Below are 12,983 nucleotides of genomic sequence, written 5' to 3'. Positions count from 1 at the left end.
TGCTTCGTCAGATTTCCCAGATTGCCTCAATAATTGTGATTTTCTTATTTTGTGCCTTTCTACCATGTATCATAAAATTCCTGCAGAATTAAGTAGGCAAACTATCTCATCAGACCTTTCACCAGCTTCTCCTCAGAGATCACCAGCTACTGGCTACCACAGAGGACACCTGTCCCTCACCTGAAGGCCTCACCAACTGCTAACAGAACTTCACCATCGTGGATATGGAGCTACAAAACGGAAACATGACTGATTCACTAGCCTGTCATCCAGGGTTTCTAGGGCCATTCGCTTTCATGTGCCTCCTCCTGACCCCTGGCATTTTCTCAGCTGGTCCCTTTCTCTGTACTTCTGGCCAGAAGCTAATGTGGTGTCTCCTCTTCCCCCTTCTTCTCCTTGCCTTCAGGTATCTTTGGTGTTTTTAGGCTGGTCATGTGGCACACTCGGTTCTTGGAGTTCGTGGAGGCCATCTGACAGGACAGCTGGATGACCCCCCTATTTGCAGGGACAAGGATTGGATCCAGACTATCCATGACCTATGGCTTAAAGGAACTTTCATCGATATCAGCCCCAAGGAAATTCACATCTTCAGCGCCCTGGCATTTACAGCTATGCTTCTCTTGTCCCGGCACCCTGACCATTCCTCCCTTCCTTCACACTTGTTGTCCCTCTCCAGCAGGAAATAGCCAGATGATCTCTACGCCCTGCTTCCAATACAAAAATAAAAAGGGAGGAATGTTGGGTGTGTGGGAGACCTTGCCTTTTGGTTTTATTTCCCCCATCAGGTTTCTCCCCCGCTGAAGTTAAGTTTCCATCTCTCCAGAAGAACATCATGTGATCCCTTACCCCTCCAGCTCCTCTCCAAAGGGTGCCAAAGTCAAAAGTTGTCTGGAGGGGCTGGGGATGTGGCTCAAGCGGTAGCGCGCTCCTCTGGCGTGCGTGCGGCCCAGGTTCGATCCTTGGCACCACATACCAACAAAGATGTTGTGTCCGCCGAGAACTAAAAAATAAATATTAAAAATTCTCTCTCTCTCTCTCTCTCTCTCTCTCTCTCTCTCTCTTTAAAAAAAAAAAAAAAAAAAAAAAGTTGTCTGGACCAACCCCATGGGACACAGTGTCTGTTCGACCATTCCTGAGTCACCCTGCCAATCAGCACCTCCCACATAGCCAAAGCAACTCTTCTTTAGCTGAAGCTTGCAGGCTCATGCTGCTGCTCTCTTCCTCTCCTTTTTTTCCCCTTTGGGCAGACCCCCAATAAAATCTCTTGGTTGAATTTTCATCTCAGGTGAACCACTCGCCTTTCAAGACCTAAAGCTATAAAATTTCTAGAAAAAAAAAAAAAGAAGCAGAGGAGATCAACATTGGCCTTGGCAATGATTTTTTTTCAATATGACACCAAAAACTCAGGCAGCAAAAGTAAGAATAAACAAGTGAAAATACATTAAACTAAAATGTTTTTAAATGTAAAAACTAAACTAACTATAAAATGTAAAATGTTTGCAAGAAAATAATCAACAAAATAAAAAGGCAATCTATGGACTCAGAGAAAATAATTACAAACCATTTATTTGATATGAGTTTAATGTCCATATGACTAAGAATTCATAACTCAATAGCAAAAGCATAAACAACTTGATTTTTAAGTGGGAAAAGGACCTGAATATGCATTTTTCCAAGAAGATATATAAATGTCCATCAGGTGTGTGAAAAACGTGTTCAACATCACTAATTAGGGAAATGTAGATGAAAATCAAAATAAGATATCACCTAAAACCTATTTGGTTATTATCAAAAAGATAACAAGTAAGGAAGAAAGGGAGCCATTGTACACTGTTCGTGGGATTGGTACAGCCATTATGAAAAACAGTTCAGAGATTCCTCAAAAATCTTTAAATGGAACTATGATAGGATCCTTAATGCCTCTTCTAGATACATACCCAAAGTAAATAAAACTAGTATCTCAAAGAGATGTATATACTCCAAAGTTTGTTGCAGCATTAGTCATAATAGCCAACACAGATAAATATCTATTAATAGATAAAAGGATAAAAATATTCCGGTACACACAGGCAAGAATACTGCTCAGCCTTCAGAAAGTTTCTCCTGAAGACAAGATGGTGAATGAGAGGAAGATGAATTTTTCAGTTGCTCTGTGGCTCCAGATTCAAGCAGGGGGAGTATTGCTTCCAAGTGAGATGGTTGACAGAGGGAATTCATTGAAATTCAATATCAGGATCATGGAGACACAGGAACATAGAAAAAGAAAGAAAACCTCAGAGCTAGGCCAGTAGCACTGGTGGCTCTGGTTCACCACAGAGGGCAAGAATGAAATGGGCAGTGGGTGAGGGTGGGGGGTGTGGGGAATGGGGAATTTTGGCATGGGAGAACTTGCAGAACAGGATGCAGTCTGATCTTGACTGATCCCGAGGCAGGTGGCAAGCTGGTGTTAAAATATGCTTTATGTTTCTCCTCTTGTGAGCAGAGAGCTAAGCCATCCTGTAGTGGCTGCCTGGTGACTCTCTGCTATGGGAGTGAGGGTTCATAATTAGCGTTATCAGACTGTCCCAACAAGTGCCTGCAGTGAGGTTTAGAGTGTAGGTAGCAGGATATATTTGAGGCCTGTACAGAAAAGATTGCACCCTGGGAACTAAGGCTGGGGATACATAGCACGGTGCTGATTGCTTTACCTTTGGGTCTGGCAGCTTACAGAATTTGCCAGAGAAAATTCAGAAGCTGAGAAGTTGGGCACACATGGACACAACTGGAAAGACCACAGTTGTGGATAGTGGAGATTTTGGAGTCTTCAGACCTGAGGAGGATTAGTTGCTGTGCCCAAAAAGTGTAGTTCTGGGAGGTCCCTGAGATTCAGATATCCAGCAGAGATTGGCATCTGCATGACAATAGTGCCCATGGGAAAATTCAAAGGCCCATCAGAACTAAATGCCAGAGAGTCACCAGAAATTTGCACTTAGAACTCTGCATCAGCCCTGCCTGGGAGTCCTTCTATCTAGTTCACCTGGACAAAACTCCAATTGTCACTGCTTCCCATTCTTCCCTACTTTATGCTGGTGAGAAGGGAAGCTAAGAGCTGTTAACCACCAGCCCCAGTTCTAGGCCACTCCAGCTGGCACTTTACTGAGGAACTCAAAGAAGATGGGTTCAATAAGCCCCAGCACTTGCTCTCCCTTGGGGGCACACAGCCCAGAGAAATCAGAAAGAAGGGCAGTCTGGTGTGGGCAGTGAGCAGCCATCCTTCTCAATAGTTTTGACAACCTCCACTGAGGGAGTCCCTTCACTTTCCATTATTGTTTTTTTTTTTTTACTATTGTGTGTGTCTGTATGTGTGTGTCTGTGTGTGTGTGCATGTGTCTGTGTGTGCACACAAGCTCATGTGTGCTTGAATATATAGATTTTTTTTCTTCCTTTTTATCACTTTTTTGTTTTGGCTATTGCTGTTTCACCTTGTTTTGACTACAGAGGGTTTGGAGCAGGGAGATGCTTTTGTTTTGGTTGGTTTATTTTTGTTTCTCTTATCACTCCTTCTCTCTTTCTTTCCCCTCCAAAGCCAACTTCTTTGTTCTTTCTTTCTCAGCCTTTCTGTTATTTTTTTTTTACTTGGCCTTTGTTGTAACCATCACTTGCTACCTCACGCCTGGTTTCTGTCAATCTACTTTTTGAATATTTTGAACTTTCTTTTGTCTTCCTGTTCATTTTCTTTTCTCTTAATGATAGTAATTTTACTATTCTTTAGATGTTTTAGATTATATAATCCCTGCCTCCACCATTCATGATGTTTGTAAATTGGTATCATAGAGGGCATAGTTAACACCTGCTGCATACTTTAATAGTCGATTTAATGTTAAAGGCTGCCCCTGCCTTTTTTTTTTTTTTTTTTTTTTTGCAGTGGTGTTGTATATGCACTGACCATTCATTTTAATGCTTTATATTGGTCACTACTGGTGTTGCTATTGTTTGTTTCCTATTTTTCTGAGAGGAGCTGGGAACCGAAAAGAATATTATTTGCTCACTGTGTAGAGACAGCCACTAAGCTACATCTACAACCCAGTCAAGTAACAGTGCACCTTGCAGGACATAGGGGCTGAAACACCCAGTAGATGGTAAAAACAAAAGATAAAAAGATCATGATCAGGGCTGGGGTTGTGGCTCAGTAGTAGAGCACTTGCCTAGCATGTGTGGGGCACTTCGTTCCATCCTTAGCACGACATATAAATAAATGAATAAAATTTAAAAAGGTCCATCAACATTTAAAAACAAAATTTAAAAAGATCACGATCACAATATGTAAGAACTCTGAAAGAACATTAAGAAACCAAGCCAAAAAGACATCAGAATAGGAGAGGGAATAAAGAAAGGTACAGGCTAAAGGCATTAAGAATCTCATCAGCAAAGTAATAGCAGAAAAATCTGCAAACATCAGGAATAAGATGGACATGTTTTAGTTTTCATTATTGTGACCAAGATACCTAATAAACAAAACTTAGTCGAGGAAAGTTTATTTGGGGCTTATGGTTTCAGAGGTCTCAGTCTATAGATGGCTAATTTCATTGCTCTGGGCCTAAGGTGGGGCAACATATCATGAGGGAAAGGCACAGAAGAGAAAAGCTTCTCAGCTCATGGCATGATCAGGAAGCAGAAAGAGATAGAAAAGGAGCTGTAGGGAGGAGGCAGCTTGCAAGGCACACATTCAGTGACCCACCTCCTGTAGCCATTCCTGTCTGCCTACAGTTACCATCTAGTCATTCCAGCTAGGATGGACTGACTAGGTTGCAGCTCTCACAATGCAATCACTGTACCTCTGAACATCCCTGCATCAACACAGGAGTTTTGGGGCAACACGCCAAATCCAAACCATAACAATATCCACAAACCGGAGTATGTGAAATCCCAAATAGATGAGACAATCAAGGAGAACCTCTCCTCTCCCAGAAATATCTTCATCAAAATACCTAACGGAGAATAAGGATAGAATTTTAGAACTTGTGAGAGAAAAACATCAGGTCACCTGTATGGGTAAACCAATAAGGTTCACGTCAGCTCAAACTATAAAAACTAGAATTTGTAATAATATAATCCAGTCTCTGAAAGAATAAAATTGCCAGCCAATATTGCTTTATTCATCAAAGCTATCATTCAGAATCAAAGATTCACAGTCAAAAAGTAAAAATTTTCTATGGTAAGGAAAAATTGAAAGAATTCATGACCACTAAACCAACACTACTAAAACAACACTACTAAATATTTAAAGAAATACTACACATAGAAGAACTCAAAAACAAGCCCCAAATCTCTCAAATTGATGAAGTTTTCCAGGAGATTAATTAAGTAGATAAAAATTGAGAATGAATTAAATCTATGAAACAACTCAAAATGCCTGGAAATAATAAACATCTCTCCATAATTATTCTGAATATAAATGGACTCAACTCTCCAATTAAAAGACATAGACTATCAGAATAGATCTAAATGCAAAAGCTAGTCATATGCTCTTTGCAAGAGACTCAGAAGTAAAATCATCCACAGACTGAAAGTAAAAGGATAGAAGAGATACGCCAAACAACTGGAGTCTCAAAACAATCCAAAGTAGGTTTTCTAATATCTGACAAAGCACATTTCAACAAAAATTAATAAGAAGAGACAAGGAAAGTCATTACATACTGTTAAAGGGAATAATACATCAAGAAGATATAATGATAGTAAATATTTATATGCAAATGTCAGTGGGCTTAATTACATAAAACAAACACTTCTTGACATTAAGTCCTAGATAGACTTCGTAGAATGAGTCTATGAATGTAATAATACTGGTTGATTTCAACACACCCCTCTCACAAATAGGTCATTCAGATATAAAATCAATAAAGAGACTTCTGACCTAAATGACACTATAAGTCAAATAGTCTTAACAGGTATAAAAGAATATTTTATCCAACAACAGCTAACTATACTTTATTCTTCGAAGTTCATGGAACATTTTACAAAATAGACTATATTTAGGTCACAAAAAAAGGATTAGCAGATATTATTAACCCATTCATATTTTAAGATAATAATGGAATGAAATTTGAAATTGTCAGCAAGAAAAATTATAGAATCCACACAAACTCATGAGTATCAAAAATATTTTTTTAAATAAGAAATGAATCATAGAAGAAATGGAGGGAGAAATAAAATTTCTTAGGTCTAATAATAATATTGATTAAACACACCAAAATTTCTGGGACACTATAAAAGAAGTTGTAAGAACAAATTCATAACATTAAGGGCTTACATTAAAAAAAGAAAAAGAAAGAAAGAAATTTCCTCCCCCCCAAACAATTCATAGGTCCTAGAATGGCAGGAACAAACTAATTCAAAACTTGGTAGAAGAAAAGAATTAAGAATAGAGATTAAATTAATGAAATAGAGAATGAAAAAGTACAATGAATCAATGAATCCAAGAGTTGGTACTTTTAAAAGATAAACAAGATATTGATGAACCCTTAGCCAACTAACCAAAAGAGAGAGAGAACCCAAATCAACAAAATTAGAGATAAACAAGAAGATATCATTAATACATCGCTGAATTTCAGAGTATTATTACAGACTGTTTTGAAAATTCATATTAAATTTCTAGACACATATGACCTCAACAAATTGAACCAAGAGGATATAGAAAACTAACAGATCACTATCAAGCAAAGAAATTGAAGCAATAATAAAAATTCTTCCAAAGAAAAGCCCAGGATTGGAGAGATTCTCAGCAGAGTTTTATCAGATCTTCAAAGAAGAAATAATGCCAATCCTTCTCAAATTACTCTAAAAATAGAAAGGAAGGAAATATTGCCCAACTCATTCTATTAAGCCAATATCACCCTGACACCAAAACCATACAGAGTCCTGTCAAAGAAAGAAAACTACAAGTCAACATTCTTAATGAACATAAATGGAAAAAATGTTTTATAAAACATTAGCCAACCACATCCAAAAACATATTAAGAAGATTGTACACCATGATTAAATTGGTTTCATCCCAGGAATGCAGATTTGGTGCAATATACATAAATAAAGACATGTTATACACATAATTGAAACTAAGGACAAGAATCACATGATTATCTCAATTGATGCAGAAAAATCCTATAACAAGATTCAGCATCCATCTATGTTAAAAACTCAGAAGAAATTAGGGATAAAAGGAACTTACCTCAACATCATAAAGGCCATATATAACAAACCCAAAACTAACATCTTGGGGAACAGAGGAAAAACTGAAAGATTTGCTTGAAAACTGCAATAAAAGATGGATATCTATTCTTACCACATCTATTCAATATAATTCTTACAAATCTAACCAGAACAATCAAGCAAGGGAAGAAATTAAAGGAATATTAATAGGAAAAGAAGTCAAACTATCTCTGTATACTGATGACCTGATTATATACTTATAAAATTCAAAAAAATTCTCTACCAGAAGACTTCTAGAGGCCGGGCATATTGGCACCCACCTGTAATCACAGTGGCTAAAGAGACTGAGGCAAGAGAATCAGGAGTTCAAAGCCAGCTTCAGCAAAAGCAAGATGCTAAGCAAGTCTGTGAGACCCTGTCTCTAAAATACAAAAGAGGGCTGAGGATGTAGCTCAATGGTCCAGTGATCGTGAGTTCAATCTCTAGTACCTCTCACCAGCCCCCACCAAAAAAAAAAAAAAAAAAAGACTTTTAGATCTGATAAACCCAGAAAAGTAGCAAGATACAAGATCAGCATACAAACACCAAAAGCTTCCTTATATTTCAATAATGAATTTGTTCAGAAAGAAATCAAGAAAACTACTTTATTCAACATATCCTCAAACATCAACACAAATAAAAAACTTAGAAACAAATAAAACTAAAATTAAAAAAATCTAAAGTGAAATTATAAAACACTAAAGAAACATACTGAAGACAGTCATAGAAAAGGAATACACATCATGTGGATAAGCAGAATTAATATTGTCAAAACAGTCTGCAATCCTCATCAAAATACAAATAGTTCCAGTTCTTCACAAAAACATAAAAAAACAGTCCTAAAGTTTATATTAAAGAATAAAAGACCAAAAATAACCAATATAGTTCTGAGCAACATGAGTAAGGCTGGAGACAACACAATACCAGATCTCAAACTCTACTACAGAGGTATAGCAACAAAAACAACAAGGTATTGAAATAAAAACTGATATGAAAACTAATGAAATAAACTAGAGGGCAGAGAGAAAAATCCACATAGATAAAATCTTTTGATCCTTAACAAAGGTGTCAAAAACATACACCAGATGAAAGGAACCCTTTTTAACAAATGGTGCACGAAAATCTGGATGTTAATGTGTAGAAAAATAAAACTCAATTCCTATATCTAAACCTGCACAAAAATCAACTGAAAATTTATCAAAAACCTAGAAATTAGACCATAAATAGTAAAGATGCTAGAAGAAAAAGTGGGGAAAGCTCCCACATATTGGTGCAGGCACTGATTTCCTTAAAAAAAACTTCTAAAATTCAACAAATAAAATCAAGAATCAATAAATGAGATGGTATCAAATTAAAAACTTCTGCACGGCCAAAGAAACTAGAGCATGAAAAGAGTCTTCAGAATGGGAGAAAATATTTGACAGCTACTCTTATGACAGGGAATGATATTTAGAAGATATAAAGAACTCACAAAAAATATCAAAATAAAAAAAGCAAAGAACAAACAAACCCTTAACTCCAAAAAAACTGAAATCCAGTCAACAAATGGGCAAAAGATCTAAATATAAGTGGCCAACAAATATATGACAAAATGATCAACATCCTTAGCAATCAGCAAAATGCAAGTCAAAATTATATTGAGATTTCATCTCACTCCATTTAGAATAACAAGCATTAAGAACATAAATAACAATAGTTGCTGGTGTAGATGTGAGGACAAAGGTACACTCAGAAAATGGTTGGTAGGACTGCAAATTAGTATAATCACTTTGGAAACAGTATGGAATTCCTCAAAAGAGTAAGAATGGGACCACCATATGATCCAGCTATCCCTATCCTTGATATTTATCCAAATGAACTAAAATCAGCACACTATAGTGATACTTATATACCAATATTTATAACAGTGTAATTTACAATTGCCAAGTTATGGAACCAGCCGGGTGCCCATCAACAGATGGGTAAAGAAAATGTGGTATATATACATGAAAGAATTTTATTTAACCATAAAAAAAGAAACAAACTATGGCATTTTCTGGCAAATGGTTGGAACTGGAGAGCACCATGCTAAGTAAAATAAGCCAGACTCAGAAAGCCAAGGGTTGAATGAGGTTTTTCTCATATGTGAAACTAGAATGAAAAATGGAATAAAGGGTGAGTCTTATGAAATGACATGATAGATCACCAGATAATAGGCAAGAGAGAAAGGTAGAAGGAGGAACAGAGGGAAAGGGGAAGAACTGGGGAATAAATTTGATCAAATGATGTTATGTGCGAGTATGGATTTGTCACAATGAATTCCCCTTTCATATATAATTATCATGCTCCAATTTTAAAAACTAAATAAAAATGAGGAAGACCAATAGATAAAGGGGAAGAATCAGAGAGAGGGAGGAGAGGAGAGAAAGGAGAAGCACTGTGTATTAAAATGGAACAAATTATGTGAAATGCATTTATGAATAGGTAAAAAATAAACCTTACTATTATTTATAACTATAAAGCACTAATAAACACACTTAAAGTGAGATCCTTTCATTTATAGTAACCTAGATGCATCTGGAGAACATTATGCTAAGTGAAATAATTCAGACACACAAAGAAAAATACTTCACGACCTTACTTATATGTAGAATATAACGTATTCAAATACATAGAAGGAGATAGTAGAGCAGGATTAACACAGAGTGGGATAAAGTAAATGGGGTGTTAGTGGTTCAAGGGTACAAAGTTACATAATGAATAAATCTACTGGTGAATTAATAATGTACGGCATGGGGCTGGGGATGTGGCTCAAGCGGTAGCGCGCTTGCCTGGCATGCATGTGGCCTGGGTTCGATCCTCAGCACCACATACAAACAAAGATGTTGTGTCCGCCGAAAACTAAAAAAAATAAATAAATATTAAAAAATTCTCTCTCTCTCTCTCTCTCTCTCTCTCTCTCTCTCTCTCTCTCTTTAAAAAAATAGAAAATAATAATGTACAGCATGATGACTATAGTGTATAATACTATGTTGTATACTGGAAATTTGTTAAGAGAGTAGATTTCAGGTGCTATCACCACACACACACACACACACACACACACATACACATACATGAAAGGTAGTTAAGTGAAGAGATGGATATTTTAATTAGTTTCTGATAATCATTTCCCCATGTATATGTATATCAAAACATTAGGCTGTACATGTTAAATATATACAAATTGTATCAAAAATACCTGATATTTGCTAAGATTTAAGTATTCTCATGCATGCACAAATGATATATATGATACACACACACATATATATAGTGCATGTACTAGATTTCTATCACTGTGAAAAAATTTATATTTCTCTATTATACCCCAATAAAACTAGACAAACAATTTTATTTCTTTATATTATTGGCAAACAATTGGATATTGAAGTGAAAAAATACCACTAAAAATAATATCAAAGAAATGAAATATTTAGGGATAAATATGATAGAAGATACAAGAGACCTGTTTGCTATAATCTGCAAAATATTTATAAGTGAATTAAAAATATAAACAAATTAAGAGACACATTCATGCATTGGGAGACAATAATATTAGTAGGTCACTTCTACTACATAGGTATATAGATAGATTCAATGTAATGAGAATCAAATCCCAGCAATTATTTTAAAATTACAAAGCAAATTCTAGGCCACTCTCCTTCAGAGTGCGACATCAAAACAGGTCGGTGTCATTCAGCTCACCCCCCAGACAGCGGGAATTCGCATAAAATCTCTCCTAGGCTTGCCGGGAGAGGGAGTATCAAGCTGAGCCTCCATACAGGCTAGGGGGAAACCAGAGACACCTGACCTCCAACCCCTCCTCCCAGTAGCAGCCAAAAGGAAACCTGGCTAGCCAGCGCTGGGGGAGGGGCAAGCAGAAAAAATCAAAGTGATAGAGTGCCAGGGATCCCAGCAGCCTGCAGCAGGGCCCGGAGAGCCAGGCCAACTGATTCGCGTGGCCTGCCCTGCGGCTACAGAAGGCGTGGCGCCTCAGTGAAGCCATTAATTGGCAAGCAGGGAGGTTAGGGAAGGCCATTAGGTGGAATCCCACCAGCCAAGCCCACACGGACCCTTGGGCCGAGCACGGGTTCTCAGAAGGGGAAGGAAGCGGTACAGTCCCATCCCCCACAGCGGACACTCCGCCGAGCCAGTCAGCGGCCACCATCCGGGAAAGCTGAAGGATACACCGCCACTCTCCTCCAGAGTGCGACATCAAAACAGGTCGGTGTCATTCAGCTCACCCCCCAGACAGCGGGAATTCGCATAAAATCTCTCCTAGGCTTGCCGGGAGAGGGAGTATCAAGCTGAGCCTCCATACAGGCTAGGGGGAAACCAGAGACACCTGACCTCCAACCCCTCCTCCCAGTAGCAGCCAAAAGGAAACCTGGCTAGCCAGCGCTGGGGGAGGGGCAAGCAGAAAAAATCAAAGTGATAGAGTGCCAGGGATCCCAGCAGCCTGCAGCAGGGCCCGGAGAGCCAGGCCAACTGATTCGCGTGGCCTGCCCTGCGGCTACAGAAGGCGTGGCGCCTCAGTGAAGCCATTAATTGGCAAGCAGGGAGGTTAGGGAAGGCCATTAGGTGGAATCCCACCAGCCAAGCCCACACGGACCCTTGGGCCGAGCACGGGTTCTCAGAAGGGGAAGGAAGCGGTACAGTCCCATCCCCCACAGCGGACACTCCGCCGAGCCAGTCAGCGGCCACCATCCGGGAAAGCTGAAGGATACACCGCCACTCTCCTCCAGAGTGCGACATCAAAACAGGTCGGTGTCATTCAGCTCACCCCCCAGACAGCGGGAATTCGCATAAAATCTCTCCTAGGCTTGCCGGGAGAGGGAGTATCAAGCTGAGCCTCCATACAGGCTAGGGGGAAACCAGAGACACCTGACCTCCAACCCCTCCTCCCAGTAGCAGCCAAAAGGAAACCTGGCTAGCCAGCGCTGGGGGAGGGGCAAGCAGAAAAAATCAAAGTGATAGAGTGCCAGGGATCCCAGCAGCCTGCAGCAGGGCCCGGAGAGCCAGGCCAACTGATTCGCGTGGCCTGCCCTGCGGCTACAGAAGGCGTGGCGCCTCAGTGAAGCCATTAATTGGCAAGCAGGGAGGTTAGGGAAGGCCATTAGGTGGAATCCCACCAGCCAAGCCCACACGGACCCTTGGGCCGAGCACGGGTTCTCAGAAGGGGAAGGAAGCGGTACAGTCCCATCCCCCACAGCGGACACTCCGCCGAGCCAGTCAGCGGCCACCATCCGGGAAAGCTGAAGGATACACCGCCACTCTCCTCCAGAGTGCGACATCAAAACAGGTCGGTGTCATTCAGCTCACCCCCCAGACAGCGGGAATTCGCATAAAATCTCTCCTAGGCTTGCCGGGAGAGGGAGTATCAAGCTGAGCCTCCATACAGGCTAGGGGGAAACCAGAGACACCTGACCTCCAACCCCTCCTCCCAGTAGCAGCCAAAAGGAAACCTGGCTAGCCAGCGCTGGGGGAGGGGCAAGCAGAAAAAATCAAAGTGATAGAGTGCCAGGGATCCCAGCAGCCTGCAGCAGGGCCCGGAGAGCCAGGCCAACTGATTCGCGTGGCCTGCCCTGCGGCTACAGAAGGCGTGGCGCCTCAGTGAAGCCATTAATTGGCAAGCAGGGAGGTTAGGGAAGGCCATTAGGTGGAATCCCACCAGCCAAGCCCACACGGACCCTTGGGCCGAGCACGGGTTCTCAGAAGGGGAAGGAAGCGGTACAGTC

This window comes from Urocitellus parryii, chromosome 6, assembly GCF_045843805.1.
Source record: "Urocitellus parryii isolate mUroPar1 chromosome 6, mUroPar1.hap1, whole genome shotgun sequence".
In the NCBI taxonomy this organism is placed as follows: Eukaryota; Metazoa; Chordata; class Mammalia; order Rodentia; family Sciuridae; genus Urocitellus; species Urocitellus parryii.
This window is presented reverse-complemented; position numbering follows the sequence as displayed.